Source organism: Staurois parvus, unplaced genomic scaffold (genome assembly GCF_062004578.1).
Source record: "Staurois parvus isolate SC_StPar_1 unplaced genomic scaffold, SC_StPar_1.0 ptg000209l, whole genome shotgun sequence".
Taxonomy (NCBI): domain Eukaryota; kingdom Metazoa; phylum Chordata; class Amphibia; order Anura; family Ranidae; genus Staurois; species Staurois parvus.
This window is the reverse complement of record NW_028318005.1, coordinates 11,233,458-11,260,177: the sequence shown is the minus strand read 5'-3', so window position 1 is coordinate 11,260,177 and position 26,720 is coordinate 11,233,458. Positions and strand designations below refer to the sequence as shown.

General features: G+C 42.4%; 1 pseudogene across 1 annotated transcript in view; it reads left to right on the top strand.

Moving 5' to 3' along the window:
* Window positions 1-10,283, top strand: part of LOC149461165 (monoacylglycerol lipase abhd6-A-like) — a 31,389-nt pseudogene extending 21,106 nt beyond the window's left edge. The window contains exons 6-8 of the transcript XR_016312945.1: window positions 4,165-4,219; window positions 5,889-5,989; window positions 6,837-10,283. The product of XR_016312945.1 is annotated as a monoacylglycerol lipase abhd6-A-like (transcript). The remainder of the gene's footprint in view (window positions 1-4,164; window positions 4,220-5,888; window positions 5,990-6,836) is intronic.
* Window positions 10,284-26,720: the final 16,437 nt, after the last annotated feature.

The window sequence follows — 26,720 nt, the reverse complement described above, 5'->3', positions numbered from 1 at the left end:
GACATAATAAAACAAGACTGGGCTGGGGATGGAGCAGAGTCTCAGAGGAGTGAAGTCCCTAGGCGGGGGAGAGCACTCTTTTCCCGCAGGGAGCCGCCACACAGCCAGTGCACAATCAGGAACCCACAAGAGCATTGAGTCCCGTACCGACATGCAGGAAATACAAGCAGATGGAGGGCTTAGGCGGAGTTGTGGGGGAGAAGGGAGAGAGAGCAAAACATTGGGGGAGGAAGAGGCACCGGAGGAATGTCAGCAGCCGCTCCTATCCTGGTGCCCTAAGTGGACACACTCGCCCCACATTATTTTCACTTGCCAAATGCGAGCAGGTGAGTGATAATTTTGGGCCCTGGTATATGGGACGCCAAATTTGACTTAAAAACAGCAACTCTGATGACAAACTTCCTATTTTATGTACAAAAAGGATGGATCCTGGACTCTACTCCCTCCAAAGTGACTTTTGTCTCTTAATGGATCAGTTACAAAGTCTCTTTAAAGGAGCACTTGGTTCCCTTTAAGTAAATCTCTTCAGACCCCAGCTGGAAACTACCCACCCACCTGGCTGCCTTGAAGAGTATCTCAGAGCAAGGAATTCCATGTATGGCACCTGGCAGCCCTCTCCCTTGTATCCTATGGTTTTGCATAAGACTGCTTGTTCAGGCCTTGTAACTGTGCTAGTCCTACATGCTGAACAAGGTACCCTCTGGATAGGACTTGTGGTGCAGGTCCCAGTTCCCTGTAGTCCCTTCCCAGGCTATACGAAAGCATCTCAACAATCCATCTTTCATCCAACTCCCAGACTCCTGCTGCTAGCAAGGCTCTTCCATACTTATGGGTCTGTCTGCCACACTGCCAGGCCTCCTGCCTGGGGTTGGCCAGACTCCCATGGATATGCAGATCTCAGTCTCCACCCCTCCGCCCAGTAGCTTGAAGAATATCCTGGAAGACTCCAGAACCTTGGGGATGTACTAGAGACCTGACCAGTAGAGTCCTCTAGCCTGACCTAAAGTAACACAATCAGACTTGCTTACTTCACTACTGTGAGCCAAACTGAATTTAATTCTCTAGCACCCATAGGGGGCACTACATATGTATTTTAGTTAGGGCCAGAACCTGATGGCGATATGTTTTGAATATTACAACAATGGAACCTCCATGCCTTAATTTCCAGCTCCCAGAAGTATAGTTGTACACCTGTAGCTGTTTGCTCTAATTTGAATACCTCCAAATATGTCACTGATGCCTGGTGCAGGGATGAGTTGTGAGGATGGCAAAGTAGCCCTGGATTTCTTTTAAAGGAACATTGAATTATGTTAAACTTGTCTGCTTAAAAGCAGGACTTTTATTTTGCACAGATACATAGCAAGCAGTTTCCCATGATATTAGGGCCCATTCACACTAGAGCAGTGATTTGACATTTTTCAAATTGGAAGAATGCCAGTCATCACTAGGGCACATAGAAAATATGTGGGTATTGTAGTCAACAATAGACATATTATTGGCATTCAGAAATAAATACATATATTATTAAACCATGAAAAGCCAATGGCATTATCTGTAGCCCTCAGAAAATAACCTTAATTGTTGTGAGATAAAAAGAGAATATTTCCAAGAAATTAATCCAGCTGAGAAAATGTGAAGATCACAGGATAATAGGATGTATTGCTGCGCCAAGTGTGTAGATCTATCCACCAATTATAGGGGAACAATATCAGATGTACACAAAGAGACTAAAATAAAGGTGAAGGATTTTGTTTCAAGGCTAGCATTCCAGCAATTCCAGAGTTAACTCACTGTGTTTATTTCAAAGCTTCCTACAAAATGCCCTCTATCAAGTATTTAGGAGAGACAGACAGTTTGTCCAATAATGTTACCTAGGTTTGTACCCCTGAGGAAGAGGCTTCTGGGTAAACATCATTGTTATATACTTGATCCACTGCATCAGACACTAGGAGTTTCATTATAGGTTAGTCCAGTGGTTCTTAACCTTGAGATCAGGGCCCAGTAAATGTAGCCAAAACTATGACTGGGAATACAAAACATGTATTGAAAGTCTGGAAGGGTCTGGATGGGGCTGGTTGTCACTGTGGATGGGAATTCTGGAGTTGGTAGGGGGACTCTTCAGCAGACTTGGTGGCCGTGATGGGGATGAGGTTTCGGGAGGAAGCTGGGGGGCACTGTGGGACACTGATGTGGTATGAGGGCACTCTGAAGGTCTGGAAGCTCTACAGCAGGCTGTGGGCACTGTGGGAGGCTAGTTGGCACTGTGGGAGGTTGGGGGGCACTGTGGAGGCTGAGGGCTCATAGTAGGCTTGAAGGCACTGTGGGCCACTATGGGCAGTTAGGTGGCACTATGGAAGCTGGGAGGCACTGTAGGAGGTTAAGGGATCCAAAGCTGACTGGAGGCTTGGGAGAAAGGAAGGAAGGGCCCAGCAGTGGGCCGCAGCCATGTCCTGTGGTTGAGAACAACTGAGTTAGACAGTATGTGAAAAAGATGACTGAAGGGTTTGGTGGTTTTCATATGTGCTTTGATTTTTAGCTTCTTAAAACAGATGCAGTTAATTTTGCTGGGGAGCATTGGCAGTCCTTGCAAACATTTCCGTCTCCTGAAATCTTTGTACAAATAAACTGTACCTTGCCACTATATATTTGGCACTACTGCTTATGATGCATGTGATTTTACCCCAAACCTCGTTGTGATCTATAATCTTCAGCAATTGACCTAACCTACGTTTTCATCTGAAAATCTAAACCTTTACCTAATCCTTATTCCAATTTTGCCAAAAGTTCTAATCCATCCTAATCCTTTTTTGTGCACAAAAAAGATGATAATTTTCCCAGGGCTGTGTTACCATACCTTTTTCTCTTGTGTCTTGTTGGAGGGGGCAATTGGTAGTAGAACAGGGCTTTGTTTCCCGCCATTTTGAGGGCTGTGATCTTATGACTGGTGTGGGATGGGGATATTCAGGAAGCAGCAACAGAGGTGGAGGAAGCACAGATCAGCAGAATGAGGGAAGCAGAAGCAGGGAGATCCTTGCACTGTAGATCCTCTGGTTTCCTACAGCTTTCTCTCCAGTAGGCCATCAGGTGAACAATGAGGGAGCAGTAGTGACATCACCAAACTCAATTCAAATATAATTACTAGATCAGTCATTAGAGGCAGGTGTGGGTAGGATATACCTTAAATATTCTCACATATGTGCAACAATGAGGCTGTAGATCCAGCAGTGCCTAGGCAGAGTCACATGTCAGGATGTGCACTATTTTGGAGAAGGAATTAAAAATGGTAGTATTTTCTAAGTGCTGCTTAGGCACAATTAACCTTTTCCTTTAAGATGGCAAATCTTTAATTTTTTACTTGTAATTTAAAGCGTTGCTTAACCCATGACCCTGCATTCACTATATCTGGTCTCCGACAGTACACACAACATGGAAATGCAATGATTTAAGTAAATATAAACTGATAAATACCTTTTCTCATCAGCAGTATATAGCAGTCTTGTGACTTTTATCAGTGTCTAGCTGAGCACTGGTTTAAAGCTTGTAGAACGAGTTTTCATTCTGCTCGGACTGTCCTATGAGGCTGCATAACCCCTGACCCTCTGTCTATAACATTTTTTTCAACCCACTGTAGTGCAAGGTGGCACAGCCTACCTGAGAGTGGCAACTCAGCCCTGATTTCAGGAGCAATGCAGCATCATTGCCACACCATCACAGGAAGCTGCATTGGCTGATTTCACTGGTAGGTTCAACAGGTATTTGTGGGCCCTTGCAGGGGGACTGAGAGAAAACTGTAAGTGCAGATACAGATTATTATACAGGAATTATATAGCGCCAACAGTTTGCTCAGCGCTTTACAATATAACGGGAGACAATACAGTTCAATACAAGAGAGTTAGGAGGGCCCTGATCCTTGGAGCTTACAATCTAAGAATGCACATACAGTATAATTAATTGCTGTGATTTATATTCTTTAATGAAAGGTCCTAGTTCAACTACAAGGAAGTGCTATGAGAGTGTCTGTCTGCTACATTCATAGCCCCAGTGTTGTAAAAAGAGAAAAACTGCAGAGGAAAGCCATGAAACCAGTCTGCACTTAATTATTTCTAAGTTGAATTAGTAACACATCCTTAATGTTTAATCCAATTGAAACATTTTTATTCCTAGGTGCTTCAAGGACTCGTTGATGTTCGCATTCCTCATAATGAATTTTACAGAACGTGTAAGTGACAGTCTATCTGCTGTAAGAGATTAGAAAATTACTGTATTCGGCTAGGTTCACATGGCAGCAGTCTTTAAAAAGTGATCCATATTGGATAAATATGTACAGTCCTGAATGCCTTTTTTTTTTTATTTTTTTTATTTTTTTTTTTTTTGCCAAATGTCAATTTTGCATGGAACGAACACACCAGAACTACAAGCCAAGCATTATTTGACTTGCAGGTGCAGCACTGTCCCATGAACTTTAATGGACAGGTTTGACAGGCAGCACCACCTGCCAATACAACAAGCCAAGTTAAATAGTGTGTATGATCCCCTCTTGCTGCCTTGTTAGGCTTTTGGGGGAACGGAAAAATGCACCAGAAGCGCCCATATTAACAGCCTGTTTGAATAAGGTCTAAAGACGTTGCTACTTTTTACCTCCAGGGAAGGTTTTATTTTCCGCAAACACAGTGATTTATAAAGAATAAAAACATATATTATTGTATGTAAACAATGAATGCAATTAACATATATATATATATATAGTAAACAGACTTCATCTAAAATAAATAAGGCTGGCCATGCATACATTTTCTTTCGTTCTATCAGCGGGTTAAACAAAAGAAAATAAATCAATTCCCCCATCCACAAAGGCATCCGCACCATCAGAATACACTCATCAGGACCTCTGGCGATAGCCAGCAACACTGATCAAGCAACAATTTGTCAACAGGCTTCCAAAAGAAGTTCATTGAGAGACAGGCTTCTGTACAGCAACCTGCCCATAGATGAATCAAAATTTGTCAGGTCCCTGCTGAACCAGTTGAATTTTGATCCATCTATGGCCCGCTTTACGCTAGTCCACAATCTTACAGATTTACACAGTGCTTAAACTCAACATGTTTCGTTATATGTGGTTGCTTCTTTGGGATAGGCACTAAAATATGGGCTTATTCATATTAATCCAATCAGAAGTCTGAATAATATGACTGCAAAAAATTATATCAAATCATTTTACATATATTACACATTAGAGTCACAAAAACATAAAAAAAATAGATTAGAAAGGTTGTCCACAAAATCCATGACGTATAAAAGAAAAAGGGAAAAAAAGGGGGGGGGGGAATCCCATAGTGAAGCATGAGGACATTGATACTTTTAAGAGTACATAAAAAAGGGAGAGAGCTGAAAATAAAATAGAGTGGAAAATTGTTGGCCAATCAGCACCCACATCCAATTAGATGATGAAGATTCCTCCATCTGCACTGTATACAGTGGAGACTGTATCAGCTTTTTCCAATAGTGTATATCCAGCTTTACTCTACAAAAGGCCCCATTTAAATCATAACTAAGAACAAAAATGTAATATTTTACAGTTTACCAGTACTTCGACAAAGACCAAGAAAAATGCTATCTTTCATATGTAAACTACTAATGTAAACTACTAATCCCATCACCCCACTCAGGGATAGGAACTGTGCTATTTGCACGAATACCATATAAAAATAAAGTTAAAAAATAAAGTTAAAAAAAAGTCTTGAAAAAAGGAAACTATCGCAGCCACCATCTAAGGTTTAGTAAGCTGCTAATTATTACATTTTTGTGTTTGAGTTTAGCTATGTTTTAATTGTGAGCATATTGTTGTTGAGTTGATAATGGTGACAACTAACAAGCAATATTTTGTTCAGTGTTTTTAGATTTGGTTGCTGAAAAATCACGTCGCATTCTTCAAAAAAGCATGGACAAAATTACAGTTCCCACCCAGATCATCTGGGGTCGACAGGACCAGGTGGGTCTCTTTGCTCTATTTGTGACATATGTATAGTATATAGAAACATAGTTAAAAGTGTTCCTAAATCCAGGACCCTGAATTCACTATATCTGGTCTCCCACAGAACACAGAACATGGAAATGTTATTATTTTAGTAAATATAAACTACTAAATACCTTTTCTCATCAGCAGTATATAGCAGTCTTGTGACTTCTATCAGTGCCTAGTTGAGCACTGGTTAGAGCTTGAAGGAGGACTTTTCATTCTCCTCTGACTGTCCTATGAGGCTGCATAACCCCTAACCCTCTGTCTGGACAGTGCTGATTGGCCCCTTGCCGATCACATACACCCTCCCAAAGAAAAAAACTCTCTTGCAATACACACTAAACTGAGCATGTGCAGAGTGACTCCTAGGGCTCTGTACCATCAGCACATGGATTGGGGACAGTTGAAGAAGGGGAGGAACAGAGAATACAGGATCAAACAGCCTTTTTACACAATGTAGATTATTAGCCCCTTAGGTTCCACAGTGAATATAACACGCATGCTTTACTGCATATACAGACTGATTTTACTGTTACGGGTTTAGTAACACTTTAAGTGAGTTTTGTTTCATACCTGGGTGTACAGCATGTTAGATCATGTCGCAGGGTAAAATTCTATTTTATAATGTTCAACAATGCCCCCAAACTCTAAAGCTTCCTAAACTAACAGTAATTTTAGAATGTCCAACAATGTTCCCAAACTCCAAAGCATCCCAAACTAGTTCTACGTTCTATAACCAGTGCATAAGCTAACCACCGCTTCCAGTTTATGGATTTCCCTGCATCTTTAATATGTTTCATTCATTATTCCTCTGTCACAGGTCTTGGATGTTTCTGGAGCAGAAGTCTTGTCCAGTGCCATACCTGGAAGCCAGGTGGAGATCCTAGAGAACTGTGGTCACTCAGTAGTGATGGAAAGACCCAGAAAAACAGCCAAGCTCATGATGGACTTTTTATCCTCCCTTCAAACCACAGAGAACAATAAAAAACATGATTAACAATCAGGAAATGCCTGGGACAACTCTGCTCCTCTCTGTATACTGTACCACTCTGAGTTTCTCAGGGGATCTTGTAGAACTCTTAGGAAAGTAGTTTAGTTCCTTGTGAACACAAGACTGGGAGTTCAGTATCTGCCTGTAAAGTCCACATGCAGATCCCTTCCAATGTGTCAGAGGCTTACGATAATGCATGTGACGGACATGGATGATTATGGTATGGTATGCTGATGGTGATTCCAAAGTCAACATGATCTTTTAAAATTTAAAGCGTGCAAACGGAAACCAGTCACAAATGTGATGCACCGAAACTCTCCACCCAACACTTTAAAACCACTATAAATGCAGGATGATCTTTTGAACCTGTTTATTATATGCAATGTACTGCTGTTGCAGAAATATTTGTTGATAGGGCCTCAAAGGTAGAAGACTTCCCTTACTGTGATGCTGGTGAGTCATTGTGCAATGGAAGTACCAGTCCTTCAAGCTGCTGAGATATACAAGTATGAGCACACTGCTTGGAATGTGTGCAATATACTATATGAATATTTTGGTACCGTGCCTTCAAAGCAGTATTGTGTAGACAACACAATACACCAATCAGCTTTGATAACATGCGCACTGTGATCTAAGGGACTGCATGATGTAAATGATCAGAAGCCACACCTGCTTCCATGAAATATCACACTCAGAGAAATACAAATTAATGTCCTTAACTGATATGCAAATTTTCATGTTCACATCAGCCACAAAAAGGACTGAACAATTTACAGAGCTGTATTTTAGTATTTGCCATTGAGACTGATGATCTTGTATACGTCTCATAATATGGATATTATTTGTTATGTAGATATTACAATCGGATGTTCTTACCAAGACGTGGGATAAGAATATTGAGGTTGATTTACTAAAGGCAAATAGGCTGTTCACTTTGCAAAGGAAGTTTCACTTTGCAAAGAATACCCAATCTTGTACAAGGAAAATAAAAAACAAACAAACAGCTTTTTGTGCTTGCACATGATTGAATGATGGAAGTCCGGGACAAATTCCCTTGCAAAGTGAGCCATCTATTTGCCTTTAGTAAATCAACTCCATGGAGTTTAATTCAAATGACTGCCATGGTTCATAGAGAAAGCTAAAGTGGCCTATCAAGTTATAACACGTGTGCCTGAAAGGTGACTTTAGCATGCCTAATAGTACCATGGGCAAAATCAGAAAATACATATGTGATGCAGTATGTATTAGCATTAACACAGCTGTTTACGTATTTCTCAGCTACACCCCCCTCCCCCCCCCAACATAGAATTATTACCTATTGATCCTGGCAATAGCTGTTTTTTTTTTTCACTTCTTTTAACAGGCCAAGCTGTCCCGCACAGGTATCAGTTGTAGGGGTTGGAACAAGCTGTGTAAAATCGAGAGGGGTACTGATTCATATGATTTAGGCTGGGTTCACACTGTTGCACTGAGTTAGTGCATGTGTGTTGCTGCTTGTGATCCTGATCATTACATGCGTTGCATTCAGACAGTCTATTCATTTGAATGGCCTGCTTACTGCACCAAAAAAAGGTGCTTGTACTATTTTTGTATCATGAAATGCTGCACACCGCACAGTAGTATATTACTGTCCATTGTGCTGCGCTGCAATGTACATTTGTTTTTAAGGTGCGTTTCGGTGCCTTTAAGAATGAATGGCATCACAGTGCATCAAATCACAAAACACGTTTTTGCATGTTGCATTAATGTACACTTAAGCTAGGTTCACATCTGTGCAGGTGGTGCCTCTGCAGATCTGCACGAAAATCCATGCAGCCGCACCACCCGCACAGAGAAATGCGGACCCGTGGACGGGTGCCATTAGTTCTAATGGCATGCCGCCCGCACTGGAAAACGCAACCTTACTGGGACCCGAGGTTCCCGTGTGGGCTGCGCGTTCAGGAGAAGTGCAGGGATTTCTTCTCTGCGTGCTGTAGGGCAAGGGAATCCATTCAAATGAATGGGCTCTCGTGCCCGCGCAAAACGCGACACGCACGGCTGCATATATGTGAACCAGGGCTAATACGTGTTACCACAGTGCAAGAGTATGAACCCAGCCTAAACCATTTTTCCACAAGAAAAAAAAACTGTTGTAATGGCCTTTTTAGTGTAATCACCAGTTTGGCTTTAATTTTGTTGACATTTCTTAAAGCCCAACTTCAAGCAGATAAAAAAAATGATCCCTTGCAGTGGTGCTGTACACCCCAGACCCCCCCCTTTACAGCTCATTTTGTCTAGGGAAAAGGGGAAAGTTTTATTTACCTGATCCTCCAGCAGACAGTGCTCCCCTGCCATGGTGGACTGTCCTTCGGCATCCTCACGTCCAAAGCAGGTCTATGGACCCTACTCTGGTCTTCATGACCTCAGGGAATGTAGGGGTGCAGAAGCTGCAAGGACTAGTCTAGGGGGGGAAGGAGCAGAGGATCGAGTAAGTATATTTTCTGTTATTATTCCCCTAGACATAAATGAGCAATTAACCCTTGCAGTGTGGGCACAGCCCTGCTGCAAGGAACAGTTTTTTATGTGCCCGTGGTTGGACTTTACAGTCAATGTAGGATTACATGGTTTGAGACTACCCAATCGCAGTGTGACAACACTCTATGTGATTTAACTGCAGAGCGAACTGTGTTGTCCTATTATAGGAAGTGAAAATACAACAGATCTACTGCCATGATCAGGTAATAAAACTGTTACGGGGGGGACCCTGAATAACAAAACTGCTGCTAGTTGCTAGTGACATGTTCATCATATACAGTATGTAATTTATTATGTCACCCACTTTATCTACTTGATGGATCAGAGCCAGTGGTCGATTCCCAGGTCCCTGCATCCCCTGATGTCTACTGTAGCCACCTGGGTTATTGCTTGGAATGTTGGCAATGATGTGGGTTGGGGCTGTATGTATTACTGCCTAAAGCAATAAAGATGACCTGCCACTTTCTAATATGTTATTCATCTATCAGTTTGATGAAAATAAAGACAATTTGAAAGCAGTAAAACACTGGTTGTAGGTGGAGGAGAGCGGTGTTTGATCGGCGGCAGGGTTGATCCTTTTGTTTTTAAGAATTTTGAAGTCACCTTAAGACTGCAATACATTAACAACCACTAATGAGTTATTACCAGCCGCTCAACAGCATAACTTATGAGTGTGTCACAATTTCTGGGGACCATCACCCTACGTGAATGAATGTATGGAACAATAAACTACCTTTTGCATTAAAAAGCAGAACAATTCCACCTGTCAGCCTTATTTATGAACAGTGTAATTCTTATTGAGACTGAACACAAGACCCAACAAATTGTCTGGCATTTAAGTCCTGGCACTGTGCACATTTTCCCACAATTGACGTTCGGTATGAAATTATGATCTCCACACAACGCCTACCCAAATTTGTTCAATAAACAGCAGGTTGCTTAGTAACTAGGCATTTCTTACCATCAGAAATTAAACCGTAAGATAGAAATACATCAATCATGCTATAATAATTAGCACTGACATAGAAAATACTGTTATCTAATGTACTTTATATGCCAAGTGATTTCTTCCAATCTTCCTTCTAACCGCTTTCATCCCTCCTAACAAGGCCATGTCCTCCAGTCCTACCTAGTCTGGAATTATTGTGTTTAATGTCAAAGCAGACACTTTTCGAATTTGAGAAAACCCCACTATATGTTTGTTATATGTTCCCATTCACACAGCATACCTAAAAATATATACATTTTACCCTTTAGATCAGTCATTTTCAGCTAGGGTTCCGCCAGAAGTTGTTAGGGGCTCCTTGAGCTGTGGTTAATTGGTCTCCCATCTGATGGTGCCTACAAAGTTCCAGGTCCATCATCACTTGACAGAGCCAGGTAGAATGACACCAATGATCTTTAAAGCTGACTTCAAGGGTGGCATTCTAACCACCACTATAAGGGGGACATTCATCCACGGACCACCAATGTAAGATAAATGTTTTCAATTACCATAGTAATGAAAGTGCCATGTGTACATAAATGTCTATGCAGAACAGCAAAAAAGTTCATAGGAGTCAAATTTTTCGAGTTACCTGCAATGGACTAACCTTAGCAGGGGTTCCCTGAGATGTGACAATTATTTCAAGGGTTCCTCTTGGTTAAAAAAGGTAGAGAAAGGCTGGTTTAGATGTTCCCCAGGAGAAGGCCTCATGACAGACTGCAAACATTTTTGAACAATTTCAGAATGACCCTGCTCCAAAGGATCTATTTATAAAACATTTGTTGGACAAATGCCCACCCATTTGTGCAGGTCACATGAATTTTGGCTGTAAATTCTGAAATAGATTTATTCCTATAATAGTCACCTCCGTCTAGTAGCCTGGATGTGGTATATTTTCTCATTATTTCAGAAAACTATGTTGCATTTTGGCCACTACATGGAGATGAAGATAATATAAATGAATCTATTACAGCAATTATGGCTAAAATTTGAAATCTGTGATATTCATGCAACAAATGTTTTTAAACCTTTTCCCGTCCGTACTATAGGCATTGCTCCCCAGTTCTGGGAGGACATCAATGGACATGTGCGCCTCCCCCTGGAGCATGCATTGAGTGCACTCTGTGACCGCTGTGTCTTTTGGACAAATGTCCAAATGTCTTTTGGGGAAATCACAGCAGCCCTATACAATGAGATCAGCTGTGTCCAATCACAGCTAGTCACATGTAAACAGGCTTGTCTGACAGGATACAGTGAGTACATTGCTTATACTGATAATCAGGGCATAATCGTCTGATAAACAAAAGATCTGTCATTGCTGGCAGCGATGCTGCCACCAATGTCCACAAAAAACAATAAAAATAAATGTGGAGATCCGCAAAAAACGGCCGACGGGCTGGAGTGCTTATTGACCGATTTTTCGTGCGGACGAAAATTCGGCCGATAAATGACCCGTCTATGACTTGCCTTAATAATATGTAATAATGGTAAATAAACAAGACACCTAAAGAAGTGTCACCTTAAAAACATGCTGGGTAATGGTTAGCTTCTACTTCCTCTTCCTTATCCGTCAGATAAAGGAAGGATTTAGATATGGGACAAGCATTGAAAGGTCTTGTGTCCTGTTATCACCAGGTTCAGATTTATACTTTCTTCCGTTCCGGGTGAACAGTCTTGTGCCATCCACCTCATGCCTAACCATCAGTGCCACCCAAGGCACACTGAAGCTGGAGGCGGAGAGGCTGACGATTAGAAGAGAGGTGCAAGGTGTTGCCTGTACTGCTCACATTGCACACTGTTCTTCAAAGCATCAACAATAAACATTTAACAAGCTTAGAACCACTTGTTCAGAACCAATCTGAACACAGATTGTAGAAGGGTGCAGGCTGTAGCTTTAACCTCCCTGGCGGTATGATTATTTCAGATTTTTGGTGCTGAAAGCGGTACCATTTTTTTGCATGGAAATATGTATTTTTTTTATTGTAGGCTGTAATTTTTAGGAAAAACTCACTGAAATCTGTCCGAACAAGAGTCTAGTAAACATCCCGGGTATGATAAAATTTGAAACACAAAATCATAAATTATAATTTAATAATCATAAAAATAATATAAAAATAATAAAAAATTTAATTCAATAATATAATCAAACCAAAAACACTGAAATGTGAAATAGAGCGCCAAGTTCGCACATTGCTGAGCTCAGTCGCAAAATCGTTTTCAGTTTCTGATGACGAATTTCCCCCACGAATCATTATCACTCAATTCTGCAAGTGGTTCTGATTTACTATCGCTGTTCTCTAGCTGATCTAAACCGCTTTTGACCTAAAGGGACACTTTTTGGACGCCATGGACATTTCTCAGTTTCCAGGCAGAAAGAACAGACAAAATGCAGGCAGGGCGCAGGACAAAGCACTAGGGACAATATGTATGTGAAATAGGTTGAAACAGCAATGTTTTACTGTGTAAAATGTAAAAAAAAAAAAGTGACATTTTTTAAAATTTTTAAATTTCCCGCCGGCGGCGGCGCCTGTACGTCCCGACGTCACAGGGACAGGACACAGAAGCTGGATGCCGGCATCGGCCGGAGGAGATGGCCGGGGACGCTGCAGGGGACACATCGTGGGAGCGCAGGGTAAGGTAAGTGAAGAACACATGCCGGAGCAGTGCCGCAGGGTAAGCCCGAGTGTAGCTCGGGGTTACCGCTTTTGGTACTGAAATGTTACCCCGAGCTACACTCGGGAATACCGTCAGGGAGGTTAAACCAGATTTTAGCAAGCCAAAAGTCTTGTAAATGCTTGTGTAAAGCTAAAGTCAGTACATTTAGCTGGATTCACACAGGGGCTTGATAAAAAAAAAAGCAACTAGCTCCTGTAAGCACAGTATAATAAAGTATGTATTGGAGGACCAATGGCCTTCGGCGTGTATGAGAATCAGTGGTCCAAAGTTAGGTCTTGAAAGGCAGCTGTCTGTTGACAGAGGTATGACAATGATATCTCGGGGGTAGTCTGTGGGGTATGTGAAAGATGAGAGCATCACAAAAGTTTGATAAGTCCAGTGAGAAATTTTATTTGGCATGAAAAGGAAGAGGTCAACACATTTCCAAGGCTCAAAACTCCTCTCCCTTCATCAGGGCTGGGAAATGACATCTTAGTTGCTGGTGAAGGGAGCGTTTTAAACCTCTAACATTTGTTGGGTTGTGGCACTCTCATTTTTCAAATATTCCACATTTATTTACACAAGGATATTGGAAGTTTTTTTTCTGGGACAAAAAGACACACCAATCAGCCATAACATTTTGTCCACTGACAAGAAAAGTGAACAATGATTATCTTGTCACAATAGCACCTGAAAGTGTGTGAGATATATTAGGCAACAAGTGTACATATTGTCCCTGAAGCTGATGTGTCAAAAGTGGAAAAAACCCAGCAAAGCATGATCCAATTTGCTCCTGCAGGGAAAAAACATCCTTCCTGATCCCTCGAGAGCCAATCGGATATTCCCTGGATCAAGTTAACATGTTAGTAACCAGTTATATTCTGTGTATCTAAGAAAAAATACAGGCCTTTTTTAAAGCAATCCACTGAGCTGACCAGAACCAACACTTGAGTCCATTTCACATTTTCACAGCTCTTACTGTAAAGAAACCTTTCTGTATTTGGAGATTAATTTTCCCCCAGATGTAAAGAGTGCCTCCTTGTCCTCTGCGATGACCTCAGGGTAAAAAAATCTACACCGAATTCACTATATGAACCACTGATGTATTTATACATGGTGATCATATCCCCCCCTTAAATTAAATTCCTTTAATATTTTAAATTGGATCATGCTTTGCTGGTTTTTTTTGCCTTTCTCTGGATCAATTGTGGGTATAGGATTATAACTTTTTTTTTTGAACTGGATGGTCTTTTGTCTTTTTTTCAGCCAGACTAACTATGCAACTATGTAACTTTCCTCATAACTGAGCTCCTCCATGCCTCTTTCCAGTTTGGTTGGCCTTCTCTGCACTTTCTCCAGTTCCCCAATGTTCTTTTTGTGAATTGGTGCCCAAAACTGAACTGCATATTCCAGATGAGGTATTACTAATGATTTGTACAGGGGTAAAATGATATCCCTCTCTCTGGAGTCTATACCTCTCCTAATACAAGAGAGGATTTTGCTCACTTTAGAAACCGCAGCTTGGTATGTGAGCATCAAACTGGACAGATACCACAGCATCCCTACAGAGGTCCAGTGGAGTCAATGCCTCCATAGGTCAGGGTTTTTTTGGGGTCAAAAGGGGGACTTCCTCAACATTAGGTTGGTGTTCATAATTTTCCAGCTGATCAGTGTAGGTATATTTTAGAGATCTCTTCCAGCAAGACTGGCAGGACTCTGCATTGAACCCTGCACACATCTCATAACCTTTATCCCAGTGTAGAGAGAATTATAATCTGGCTACATTCCTGACCTATAGTCTAGATCACTGTGCTCTGTGCCATTATCTTATCGCTCGTGTAAAAAGTCCGACCTCTAAGGCCATAACATGTATGAAATATACAGAATACATTGTAATACAGACTTCATATTAATAAACATTCTCACGGCACAGCCTGTCCAAGACTAGGGCCTTGGCATTGTCAGTAATTATTATGTGCCAGGCCCAGCCATAGACAGCAATGGGTTTCTCATGGCATGTGCCTGGGATGACCAAAACTCTCTGTAGCCAGGCCTAGTGCATGCATAAAAGGTACAGGGAATGTCAGACTCCATGGAAGGCTGCATTCACACTGGAGCATTTTGTGAACGCTTGCAAAAGCGCATTTTTGCACGCAGGGAAAACATGTCACACTCATGATGCCATTCATTGTTAATAGCACCCCAAAAACAGCAAGCAGATGTGCATTTTCATATGTGATAAAACATATGTCAAAGTGCATGGTTTAAAAACGCATGAAGTTCAACTCCCAAAAGGGTACATGAGTTACTCTGGCGTGTCTGCAGCATGTAGGGGAGTCCATTGAAATGAATGGGCTGCCTTATACGTGTAGCATAAAAATGTGCCACAAAAAAACCCGCACATTTACAAAATGCCAGGTGTGAACCTAGCCAGATGTTGGCCAATAGGAGGGAAGAATTCAATGCTGTCGCTGGGGATGGAAGAGTGGCTGATCGGACAGACAGCTGGAGCGGCCGAGGGGAGGGACCCTGTAGGAGATTGTTTCATGTTAGCTCCTGTCCACAGGGTGACAACGATGCTGTGCATTTTCAGTGCAGAATGAACAGTGTGGGCACCTGGTGAAGGAAATGGAAAAATAACAGATCTACTGGCAGGTGATATGACTGTTTCTGGGGAAGGGGGTGTAGAAAAAAGAATGTTGCATTAGTAGTAGAACTGTATTTAAAAAACTAAAAACAGGTCGGCTTTTTATTGCAGAGTACATGCAATATCTCTTCTACAGTAAAGTACACTTACCTGTCTATTCGCAATCCTCTGCAGAATGTACACTGTGCTGTGCGTGTCCAGGCAGCGTGCCGGGCTGACTGTATTCCTGAGCCAACCACTCATAATGGCTGTAGACTGGCACCCAGAAGGACCAAGGGGGAAGATGCCAGGAACAATGCCAACGGGCTTGGACCATTGGAACCAACTGATGGAAACTGACAAGCAGATTTCACTTGCAGAGACATCAGTTTACATCAGTTTTCATGCGCTCTGCAATGAGTATTATACACGTTGCAGATTTCTGCACAGTAAAAATCTGCACGTGATACTAGTGTGGTGTGAACAGGGCACATAGAGAACAATGAATTCTGTTGTGCCCTTGCAGAACGCTTGCAGAAAACCTGACGTCTCTACACCATAGTGTGAATGACCCCTTAAGGCTTGGTTCACATATGCATTTTGCGTTTGACGCTCTCTCCAGTGTTTTTTGCAGTTGGTTTTGCGTTTTTCTACATGCATTTTTGACGTGTTTTTACAGAGTTTTGCGTTTTGTTTAGCTTTTTTTTTTTGTTGAAGTGGAATTTTTTTTGTTGCTGGGCAGAATAAAAATGCAAAATGCGGCAAAAAAGCACTACCATGCATTTCAGCAGCTTCTCCATTGAACTCTATTGCAGCAAAAATGCTGCTTTTTGCTTTTAAAAAAGTCCCTGACCCTTTACAAAAATGCAGCAGCTCAAAAAAGCGTAGATGTGAACATGTTCCATAGGAAACCATGTTGAATGGACTGCAGTGCGTTTCTGCAAAAAGCACTAAAAAACACATTGGTGTGAACAGAGCCTAATGCTAGACTGCAGCATGCGTCATTTTTTAATTTGCCTATAGTTCCACTAACCTCAACTGACAGACTCTTTACAAGAGATCACTGAGGAACAGGGGCGTACTGACCATTTGGAAACTCGGGCACTGCCCAAGGGCCCAGGGTCAGCAGGGGGCCGCGTGAGATGCCCCTGGTACCTTTTTCATAGGCTTTTTTGAGTTTGGGCAAGGACTAGTGGTGTATTTAAGTTTTGTGCTGCCCTAGGCAACACAACCCCCATGGAGAGACCTTGACACCAGCAAACACCCCCCTTCCCCACGAAGAGAGCCTGACATTGACCAACAACACCCCAGTCCCCCGCCCATCCCCAGGTGAGAGAGCCTTCCACTACCACCGCCCCCCATACACTGGCAAACCCCCCCCCCACCTTGGCAAGAGATAAGACACCCACCTTCACAGCTCCCTGGGAACAAGAGTCGGGCTCTGCATACACCATCAAGCAGCCCGCAGCCTCTCTCAGATCCCACATGGTCCCCATGCTGCGCGTGTCCCTTCTTCCTTTCCTTCTTTCAGGGGATGGCACTGCCCCCCTGAAAAATGCCACGGCCCCCTGAAAAATGCCGCTGCCCCCCTGAAAAATGCCACCCTAGACAACTGCCTTGTTTGCCTTGTGGTAAATACACCCCTGGCAAGGACACAGGGGCCCCATGATCCCCTATTGCCCGAGGGCCCCATGAGTTGTCAGTCCGCCCCTGCTGAGGAAATAAAGTCAACTGACAGTTATAGCAGACTCTGTGCAGCCTTACATTGAGGGAAATTAAATCAAATGACAGTTGACTCTTTGCAGTAGTTCAATGACAGATGTTTAAGGGCAAATTATTTTGTACTATATAAAGCGGGTCATCTTAAAGGGTCTACTATTTGTCAGTCAATAAAACAAGGTGGAAACTATGCAAAACTGTACATAAATTAAAAGACAGCAGCGAACACATAAGAGCATATCCTCTCTAATTACATGCAATACAATAATACGTTTTGCGCTGATAAAACTAATAAAATGATCAAAATTGTTTACAGAAATATTTTAAAAAAATTGTGCATAAAGGAAAGTCCACAGAAAATGAAAAGGATGTAAGCCTCCTCTGAAAAAAAACAAATATAGTATTATAAACTATTATAAACAAATTTAGTCCACATTGAGTGAATCAAAAGTATTAGTTCTCCACAACATCTCTCTTCATCCGCTAACATCATTGTCACCCACCACCACAGTGAGGATTAGATAGAAACATATGTTTGTCCCAAGCATGTTTGAAGCTATTTACTGTTGACTGGCTCACTCCATCTGCTGGAAGTTTATTCCAAGCCTCAACTATTCTTTCAGTAAAATATTACTTTCTGAGATTAGTTTTGAACTTTCCTCCAGTTAGTTTAGGGTCATGTCCCCGTGTTCTTGATTTTGATTTCCTGGTGAAAATGCTGCCCTCTGGACTTGTTCTCTTGATTTTATCAATATATTTATGTAAGTGAGGTCTCCACAACTGGACACAGCATTCTAAATGAGGTCTAATTAAAGAGCTATGTAGGGGAATCAGGACCTCTTTCCTCCTGCTGGTGACCCCTCTAGTGATGAATTCTAGCATTCTATTTGCTTTCCCCACTGCCTGGCCACACTGTTTGCTCATTTTGCAATCATCTGAAATAAGTACCCCCAAGTCCTTTTCCTCTGTAGTGCTGGCCCATGTTGTACTCTCTCTAGGGATTCTTTCTCCCTAGGTGCATTATTTTACATTTAGAAACATTGATCTGCAATTTCCACTTTTTTGATTAATCTTCCAGCAATGCTAAATCATGTTCCATGTTAAACACCTCCAGGGATATCAACCCTATCACACACCTTTGTGTCATCAGCAAAAAGACAAACGTTACCCAACAAACCTTTAGTTCTATCACTATACAATTTTCTTACAATTTTCTTACAATTTCCTTTAGATTTACCTTCAACTGTGTAATGCAAGGGCCTGTCTAATTGCATACAATTGAAAGTGTCATTTAGGTTTGACCTCATATTATATGGTTTTTGGCTCAAGAAAATTGTATAATGTATGGCCAGTCTTACATATAGATTAAATAGAACAGGATTGTCAAGGTCCTACCTTTTCCCAGAGGTTATGTTACTCCATGTGCTGGCATCCATCTTGGATTTCTGCTGAGCATGATGGGAATCTTTCATGCCTTCAGGTCTCTGAGGTCCATCCCCCAGAGGGGTGTGGCTGAGTACATATAAGCCTGGGATCTGCACATGCTCTTTGCACTTGTGTCTTGTGTCTTGGTCTTGCTACAGCTCTGTGTATATGCTTGTGACTCTTCTGGTATTCTGACTCGGCTTGTTACTAAGACCATTCTCTGTGTTTTCCTTCGATCTGACCTTCCGTTGCTGAACCCGACCCGTGACCTGTGATTCTCTGTCTACTGTTCTGTACTGTTTTGTCCCGTTGTTGTTGACCCGGCTTGCCTGACTACGCTATTGTCATTCTCACCAGCTACACGCCATTGGCGGCGGCCATTACCGCAGCTGGGGTGTCTCGGGGGCCGCGACCTGGTTCCTGGCTGCGTCAAGTCCATCCCCACCATCAGGGGCCCTGGTGAAGGGCAGCCTGGGACTTAGACTCCGCGCCCTGAGGGACTTCGGTCTGTTGCTGGTGGTTGTCGTCAGCCAGTGCGTTACCCTGCCACTAGGCCTACCTGTCCGTTCCACAGCCCTGCCCTGACAAGGACTTAGTACGGAGCCTTGATATAGACCACTAGTGACTGGTCTTTGTTCCGAGTGAACCCCATTTACAGCCACACTCTGGTATCTATGCTTTAGTAAACTGCATATCCACTGAACCACCCAAGGGCTAAGTCCAAGTTTGTCCAATGTTTGTATTAGATGCGGCCTTACCAGATGTAAAGACCCCCATATTCAGAGTGGTTTTAAGCCCTCTATACGTTCAACCTCAAAGGCAACTCTCCACATCAGTCCCAGCACTATTCACCAGTACTGCTCTTCAGATGTATGGTAAGCTCAACATAGGTAAGTATAGTCATCCAAATATGCATACCCATCACGTTTACTGACCAAAGATATTTTTTTATAACCTTCTACCCATCCAGTCCTGAGATTTGTTCCCATCATACAACAAACTCCTGTCTGCCAGGGCGGGAGACCTGATTTCCCTCCGCTAAAGTTCAGTAACACTTCCTGGTCTTGTCCCTCCCCCAGCCTATAATTGGACAGTGAAAGGAGAAGTGGAAAACTGGTGAGCTCATCTCTCTATCTCTCTCATAAGGTCTACAGCACAACTGATTGGTTTCTTGTGCTGCGTCTCCCTCTACCAGTCTTAGCTATACTGTACAGGGGATTTTATGAGAATGATACTGACTCAAATTCAAATACTTACCCCACCTGCATATAAAATAATAACATGGTAATGAATACAGAGTTGCATTAATTTGTGTCTTTTTTTTTTATTAACCACTTGCCGACAGCAGATAGCTGAATGACGGCTTCGCTGCGGCCAGCCAGTTCTGGGAGGGTGTCATATGACGTCCTCCTAGAACGTGCCCACCCGGCAATCTCTTTGAATGCTGTGTCCTATGGACACAGTTGATCATGTGAGGTGGTAAACGGCCAATCACAGCGGCCTTTCACCACGTGATCAGCCATGTCCAATGACACAGCAGATCACCGGTAAATGCAGTTGCCAGTTCTCGGCTGCACTTTCTTCACACTGTCACAGCATGAGGAAAGTACTGCCAATAACCGACAATTGTCAGGGGAGGGATCAGCACCGATCATCAGGGCACTGATGATCAGTGCCCTGATGATCGGTGCCCGGCAGTGCCACCCACCAGTGCCGCCTATCTGTGCCCAGCAGTGCCACCCACAAGTGCCCAGCAGTGCCACCCATTAGTGCCCATCAGTGATGCCCAGCAGTGCTGCCAGTCAGTGCCCAGCAGTGCTGCTAGTCAGTGCCCAGCAGTGCCGCCAGTCAGTGCCATCAGTCAATGCCACCTATCAGTGCCGCCTATCAGTGCCCATCATTGTTGCATATCAGTGCCAGCTCATAAATTGTGCCTTTCAGTGCCACCTCATCAGTGCCGCCTATCAGTGCCCGTCAGTGCTGCCTATCAGTGCCCGTCAGTGCTGCCTATCAGTGCAGCCTCATCAACGCACATCAGTGAAGGAGAAAAATTACCTGTTTGCAAAATTTTATAATAGAAAAAAAGAGAAACTTTTTTTTTTTAAATTTTTGCTCTTTTTTTGTTTATAGTGCAAAAAATAAAACACCCAGCGGTGAGTACATACCACCAAAAGAAAGCGCTATTTGTGTGAAAAAAATGATAAACATTTCATATGGGTACAGTGTTGCATGACTGGGCAATTGTCACTCAAAGTGCGACAGTGCCAAAAGCTGAAAATTGGCCTGGGCAGGAAGGGGGTAGAAGTGCCCGGTAGTCAAGTGGTTATTTGTTTCATATGCAAAAAATATGCACAGGGCCTTTGTTATAATTCCTATCATTTTTCCAGATAGCCTACGTTTTCTGCCCATCATGGTGCTATAGGTAGGGGGTGGAGGGGGATGGAGGGTCTTCCTGTTAGAGCCCCAGGGAGCAGAGAAGACCTCCACAGAATTTGTTCTTTGAATCCTACACAGACTGTGCAAATGATTAATTTTTTAAATAACTTTTGTAACTTCCCATACTGGAGATTGGGATCTCATGCTGCAATAACTACTACAAGAATAGCTTTGTGGGACATGTTGACCAATATTACAGAGTGTGCAGCCAAGACAAGTGTTTATTACACATATATTGTTAGCGGGTTAAAGGTGGCATTACAATTTTGTTTTTCTGTCATGCAATAACAATATTTCATAATATCCAAAGAAAACCTTTTATTCAATTATATGTTAAAATCACTTTTCTTTTTACAAAACACACAATAATCATCTTGATTTAAAGCTGAAATCCTGAACACTTTCCATGTAAATAAATTCATCAATAGCCATAAAGGTTATATACTTTTTGTGCACTAAATGCCTTTACAAACCCAGGTATTACCTTGTAAATGTAGCGGTGCCATTATCACTGTGCTGTACATAGCTTGTGCAGAGAACAGAGCTATGGGTGGGGTTCAGCACAACCCATCCACTACAGGCTGCCTGCGGAAAACTACAGGAGGGGGCGGAGACAAGACCAGACACCCTGCACAAGGAAAGAGCAGCAGTGACTGGTCTTTATTACAGGAAGGTCCTGCACAGAGGTAAAGTGTCACACTGAATTACTGCACAGATCCGGAAGAAATACACAAAACACACCACGATTCAAGTAATAATACACATGTATTTCATATTTAGACAATATTTTCTTATTCTGGAGTTATGCAATGCAATCCAGTGTTCCTCAACTGGGCTGCCATGGCACCCTGGGGTGCTGTTTACGTTCCCTTGGGTGCCGTAAGCAGTTTGCCCTGGAGCAGTGGAATGAGTTGCCATGTTGCAGACGGGGCCCACCACCAGCACCATAGCAACCAATGATGATCTAGGACAGTACACACAGTGTTATATGGTGCTAAGGTGACCAACCCACCCGCTCCATGGCTACTCATGACACTCATCCAGAGCAGGCGGCATACAGGACCAACTCCCAGCACTCAGGAGAGGATAGAAGTCTGGTTCCCCCAGACCTATTCCACCTTCTGCCCTCTGCTTGCCCTGCTGGAGCCAAATGGTAGTGCTCTGATGGGGAGAGGGGATTGTGTGATGGGGGGACTCTGATGTGATGAGAAGACTCAATGATGAGGTGAATCTGATGTGATGCGGGGCTCTGACGTATAGGGAGAACTCTGATGAGATCGGAAGACTCTGAAGCTATGGGGGTACTCTGACATGATGGGGATACTCTGTCATGGTGGGGGTACTCAGAAGTGATGGGGGAATCTGACATGAAGGGGCAAATTTGAAGTATACAAAAACTCTGTTGAGATGGGGGACACAGATGTTATGGGGGTACTATGACATTATAGGGGACTCTAAACATATAGGGGGGACTGTGATATATAGGGAAAACTCTGATGAGATGGGGGACTCTGACTTATAGGGTGAAGTCTAATCAGATGGGGGTACACTGACTTTGTTGGATTTTTAGACACATATAATACTTCTAGTGTCTTGAGGCGATAATGAATGAAAGAGCCATTGAAATAAAAAATGAAGTGTGATTTTATTCTATCACACAATGGTGTAAAATAAACAATGTAAAGCGTATTATGAACAGTTCCATGTAGATAAAACTACTGTAGAAATAAAAGGCAACCGTTTAAAGATAAAGTCACCATTATCTGTCATGGCTGTCCTTGCCATGTGCGATTCTCCATGTCCTTGTCCAACACAGAGTCCGAGAAAGAAGAAGCCGGACGTGACGATAATGATGATCTCTTGTCTTGCAGCACCTGTTCCAGCATCTCAGAAAGTTCTTATGAACAGCCATGTGTGTGTGTGTTATGTATGAAAGAGTGTCGTGTTAGCGTGAGTGTGAGCGAGTTCCTTCTTGTCTTTTATGAGGCAAATGTACGTCATAGTTAGTGATCTTAATACCTTCTATGGAAATTATTACTGCTTAGCAAAGCCATTTCATATAAGGAAGGGATGCTATACATATGATGTTTGATGGACAGGAACATATGTATGCTGATGTACTAATGATGTAACCCTCAGCTATATATTTAAAGAATAATATAGCTTAAGAACATATCAATGTATAATCACTAAACTATATATGTATCAATGTTAGAAACGTATACTAAATACACACAGATACTATTAAAATACATAATGTAATAGTAAGTCACTTCTAATAACCTTGACATACTGTAACTACCAGATACTTTATGCCTAAATATAGTATACTCAACCTTCAACTGATTTAGCTACTTCAGCTTAACTTATTCATATCTTTTTCAGTCTCAGTTTAATTGAAGAATACTAATACTACCATTTGTCAAAAGACCATTTACACATATTAATATTAATTATGACTAATCATAAAAACCAAATATTTTGCAAGCTTGCCATCAATATAAGTGCCGAATCATAATTTAGATTTATTACAGACTTTATGGAGGTACTCTGATGTATAGGGGGACTCTGACATATGGAGGACTCTAAACATATAGGGGGGACTCTGATATATAGGGAGAACTCTGATGAGATGTGGGGACTCTGGCATGATGTGGGGGACTCTGATGTATAGGGTGAACTCTGACGTATAAGGTGGACTTTGACTAATAGGGAGGACTCTGATGAGATGGGGAGACTCTGGTGTTATGGGGGTACACTAATATATAGGGGGATTTGGACATATAGGGAGGACTCTGACAAATAGGGAGAACTCTGATGAGACGTGGCACTCTTATGTTATGGGGGTAAACTCTGATATGACTGGGGACTCTGGCGTTTTATGGGGGTATTCTGATGTGATGGAGGGACGCTGACATATAGGGGGGACTCTGACAAATAGGGAAAGCTCTGATGAGATGAGGGGATTGATGGCGGGACTCTGATTTATAGGGGGGGCTCTGATATATGGGGATAACACTGATGAGATGGGGGACTCTGACGTTATGGGAGTACGCTGACATGATGGGGGAACTCTGAGATGCAGAGTACTCTCATATGATGGGGGGGACACTAACATTTAAGGGTTACTCTAATACATATGGAGAACACTGATGATATGATGGGGGGGGGCTCTGATGTGATTGGTGAATCACCATGATGGGGCTTCTGATGTGAAGGTACTTTCATCGAGGTGGTTGTGTGCATTGTTCCAGGCTCAGGTTACCCTTTGATTGGTAACATTTATTTTTTTTACATTTTAGACTGGGGTGCTGCGGCATTTTGCATACTACAAGTATGCAAAATGCCGCAGCACCCCAGTCTAAAATGTAAAAAAAATAAATGTTACCAATCAAAGGGTAACCTGAGCCTGGAACAATGCACACAACCACCTCGAAAGGGTGCCCTGACTGAGAAAAGGATGAGAAACGCTGGTCCAATCAGGTGCAATATGTGAACAGGGATATGCTGAAGAGAAAATTCACTTGATTTGTTGTGTGAATATTCTCAACTCCTTTTGTACAGCAGTCATTGAGTAAGAGATATAGAGTTATGCAGGCCATAGATGGGTTGAAAATCGGCCAATTTTTGCACCGTTAATGGGTTAATTGGTCGGCTGTTTTTCTGGATTTTGTCAGATTTTTTTGATTGGTTAATTTGGAAAAAAATTTTGCCGATTTTTTTTTGGAAAAAAATTTTGCCGATCGGCCGATTTTCGCAGCAATGATGGGCAAATCGGCCGATCTTTTTACCGATAAAAAATTTGATCATGAGCCATGACCTGCAAGAAAAAGAAGAAGAAAATTAAAAGAGAAAGAAGAAAAAGAAGAAGAAAAAAAATAATAATAAGAAAAAAAATAATAAGAAGAAAAAAAATAAGAAGAAGAGGAAGAGAAAGAAGAAGAGAAAGAAGAAGAGAAAGAGAGAAGAAAGAAGAAGAAGAAGAAGAAGAGAGAAGAAGAAGAAGATAAAGAAGAAGAATTCCAGTCCCCTATGTGGGAGCTTGCTTCAAGTGGTAGAGCTCTTCTTCAAAACACAGCAACTCGCATCTGTTTAAGGGCCTTTTTGCCCAATTTTATTTACAAGAAAGTTCAAATAAACAAGAATGCTTCCCACGCAGGGGTATCCATCATCAAGCAAATTAATAGTATTCAGCCTCCTGGCTTGCAAGCAGTTTTAAGTCTGCCTCCTGCAGACTCTTCCCAAAAGGTTCTTTTGGCACCCAGCGAACCTTTAGCACACAGCTATTCTGTAGCAGCCCCTTGCTGCTTTTGGCTTCCACCTCTCCTAGGTGTAGCCCACCTGACTCCACGGCAGAGACCTCCTGTCTGCCGGGGTGGAGCCCGCCTGACTCCTATCTGCCGGGGTGGAGCCCAGAACTATGGTCAGGACTCTATAAAAAGGCCTGCACACACCTGTGCAATCACTGTGCTGGGGGTTCTCAAAACCCGGACCCCGGATTGGAGATTTCATCCCTCCCAGATCTCTTTGAAATCTCCAGGCTCCAGATCCCAAAACAAACTTAATGGATAAATGAGGAAACGGAAAAGCCAGTTTCCTCTGCAATACATTAACTCTCTGGAGCCCCTCAACCTGCCTGGTTGAGAATCCAGGGTTTTCAACGTGAGTTTGACCGTGGCAGGACACCGCACTGCCACACCTATTATATTTGACATCAAAAAGTATTGCGGTTGCAACAATGTGTCTATTTGTATCCGGGGAAAAAACCCCATCTGTATCCGAAATGGATATAAATAGATACAATGTTGCAACCACAATACTTTTTAATGTCAAATATAATAGCGGGGCTCTCTTCAGGGACAGAAGTAATTAAATGCCGGCTGTAGACGGGAAGAAAATCGGCCGATTTTTTTTTTACTGTTGGTGGTAACGTCGGCCTATAGAACGACCGATTTTTCATTTTTTTTGTTAAAAAAAGTCCGGTTTTCTCCCCGTCTATGGCCTGCATTAGGCTCCGTTCACACCAATGCGTTTTTTAGTGCTTTTTGCAGAAATGCACTGCAGTCCATTTAACATAGTTTCCTATGGAACATGTTCACATCTACGTTTTTTTGAGCTTCTGCGTTTTTGGAAAGGGTCAGGGACTTTTTCAAAAGCAAAAAGCAGCATTTTTGCTACAGTAGAGTTCAATGGAGAATCTTCTGAAATGCATGGTAGTGCTTTTTTGCCACGTTTTGCATTTTGCATTTATATGGGCAGCTCAGTGGCTAAATGGTTAGCACATCCGCCTGGCAGTACTAGGGTTGTTGGTTTGAATCCCAACCACGGCACCACCTGCCTGGAGTTTGCATGT